Below are 3193 nucleotides of genomic sequence, written 5' to 3' on the forward strand. Positions count from 1 at the left end.
TTCTGCTGAGATGACTGTGGGGCAATGCTCGTGAGCTTCCTAGACATTCTGTGATTGATCTAGGGGAATGGTGAGTCACACTCTTAATCTCTTCAAAGAAATTTTTGTATGACTGAACACTGATATTTTGGAGATATTAGGAAAAGGTTACACAGCCACACTCTCAGCTTTTTCTCTAGACTATGTTTTCCTGATGGTAAATCTCTTAATTTTAGCATCTTTCACATTGTGGACAGGATGAGGATTTTTTAAATCACTGGATCTTGGGCTCATTGATCAACCCCAATGATTTGAAAGGAAAATAAAGTTCAAGGAATTCAGGTAGAGTTAAAGCCAGAAATTCAAAAACAAATATTCAAACTTTGAAAATATCAATATATTCATAACCATTACCAATACTTTATATTTTTCTAATAAGGTCTAATTTCTCTCTTATTTAACCAAGAATAGCACCACCTTCATAGTTATAGAACCTCCAGTCTAGCGATAAACATTTGTTGAGCATGGGCAGGCTCTAGGCTACGCTATTTGTGTGCCTACTTTCATTGAAAGGAGACTGAGATGTCTCTGAACGATAATATCAAGTAAGAAATAAAAGCTTCCATAAGGGTAAGAAATTAACACGCTGGGTGCCCATGTCTTACATGTTATCTTATTTAATCCTTTCAACAGCACTATAAAATAGTATCATTTTGTTGATGAATAAATAGATTCAGTGAAGGAATGCAACTTTCCTAAGTTCCCACAGCTAGATGGTGACAAAATTGGGTTACAAACCTAAATATGGCTGACTTCCAAGTGCATCGTGTTTTCTCTACACTCTGATGTCCACAAGAAGTACAAGGCAAGTTCTGTGCAGGACCCAAGGAGAGAGATGTCATTGTATGGGGTAACTGGAGAAAGATTGACAGGAGGAAGGGCTAGAATTAGGAAGGTGGAGAGTTGGAGGGAGGACATTCATGCTAGTCTGACAGATGAGTGAGGACGACGGCACAGATGAAGAGAGACTGAGATGTGTCTGGGAGAGCAAGGAGTCTGTTTAGCTAGAACAGAGACACAAGGAGAAAGTAGTGGAGGAACAACTTGGACTCAGCAATTGGATTCCAATCTAGAAGACCTGAATGGAAGGCTGTGGAACGTGGCTATTCTTAGTAGGCAAAGGAAACCCACTAAAAAAACACGAACAAGGAATTGATGTAATTAGAGCTGCACTTTGTCAAGATTCGTCTAACCACAGTGTGCAGGATGGAGGAGAAGAAATGGCGGGCCCTGAGACAAATGAGACAGCGATTGCCTGGATCTGCGTGCAGGGTAATGAGGGTCTGAATTACAGGGATGGTAATGGGAATGGAAAAGAGAGGCCAGATGCCACAGCTGATGTGAGAGGCTGCAGAAGTAGGCTTGACAGGATGTGACAGCTGATGGGATGTGGAAAATGTAAAGAGGGGGAAGTTAGGCATGTCTGACTCAGAGATTTCCAGCCCCGGAAAGCAGGAGGAAGCTTGGTCTCAGACTGCAGGAATGGAGATGCAAGAAAGCAAACTGGAAATGAGGCCCTGGATTTGGGGGAAAATCAGAACTGCAGATACTGATTTAGGAGTCCTCCAACAAAACATGAAAGTCAAAAGAGAGCAGAGAAGACCCTAGCAAGGGAAGGAAGGAGGACCTGGACTCATGACCAAAATTAAAAGACGGGTGCAGGCAGAGGAACAGAGTGACTCATGTGTGTTTTGGGATCAGCGGTTTATTGTAGGGTTTAGACTCTAGGTGGTTGAGGAGAAGACAGAGGAGCAAAGAGACAGGAGAGAAGGAGAAGGAGTCAGCAGCCAGTCACTCTGAGCAGCTGAGCACATTCAGACCCCCAACAAGGCTGTGAGATTCAGGAAGGCTCACAGCAGGCTGTGAGGGCAGCCAGGTCCGTGGTGGGGATGAGGTGAACAAGGAGCAGGGGAGAACAAGGACGATTTGGAGCGTGCTGACACCTTTGTTTCTGTCTACCCCTCATCTACAGTAACAACCGTTAGAGGGAGCAGTGACTGAGGCTTTATCTTCCCCCAAATCTCGCATAAACTCCTCTTTGCCTCCTTCTAACTGGTATCATACAAGGACGGATTGGGGGACACAGAGTTCCAGCTTAACTAAGTCGACAAATGGCAGGCTGGAGGAAATTATTTGCACGTCTTCACTAAAAAAGTAAAGAAATGCATGATTAAAGCAGTAATAAGATGGTATTATTTTTCCCATGAGATTGACATCAAATTTAAAGATTGAGAACGTTTGTGTTGGTGACGCTGTCAGGAAATGCTCATTTTCACATACTATTGGTGGAAGTGTAAATGGATGCAAACATTTTAGAGGGGAAACAATGCCTCAGTTCCAAGATTTTAAATCCGCACACTCTTTGTCCGAACAATGTCATTTCTATCCCGGAGAAATGGCAGCTTGAGGGAGCAAAGATGTGGTGGATGAGGTTATTCACGGCGGCCTTTTCTGTAACAGTGAACAACAATACTAATTACGGAAATAACCTACATCCATACCATGAAACAAAATGCAATTGTTTGCAACGTGATGTGTATGCAATGATGTCGAAAGATGATTACAACATATGATTAAACTAATGAAAGGAAATTGTCAAGATAGATAAGTAGGTACATAGGTAAGTAGTTAAGAAAAGAAGGAAGAGGAGGAGGAGAGAGAGAGAGAGAAACAGGAAAACTGGCTGTGGCAGCAGAGAAGCGAAGGCCCCCGAGTGAGCTCGGAGATGGAGAATAACTGGTTTAGGTTTTGGTGGAAAACTTACATTTTACTTCGGTGTGAATTTGTTTGAATTCATTAGAATAATTATTTGAATTAGTTCAAACAATTATGTATTTATGTATCTAAATTTGTTTTTAAATTATGTGTCTAACAACGAAATAATTAAAAATTTTTGGCATATTAAATGAAAATGAAAGCAAAGAAATGGAGAAGGGAGGAGAAGCTTTCTCTAAAGGTCAGACACACATGGATGCCTTTCCCGTAATGACCTACCTCCGAGGCAACTTTTTGAAAAGTGACTTTGCAGTAAGAGAGCACAAATCAACATTTATGTAAGTAAAACCACCACCACCTTTAAGCAAGAAAAACAACTACTAAATGTAGAATTTCAGCATCTAAGCAGACACCTAGTGCCAAAATCTCGTCCGCTTGT

Source organism: Equus caballus, chromosome 26 (assembly GCF_041296265.1).
Source record: "Equus caballus isolate H_3958 breed thoroughbred chromosome 26, TB-T2T, whole genome shotgun sequence".
Lineage (NCBI taxonomy): Eukaryota > Metazoa > Chordata > Mammalia > Perissodactyla > Equidae > Equus > Equus caballus.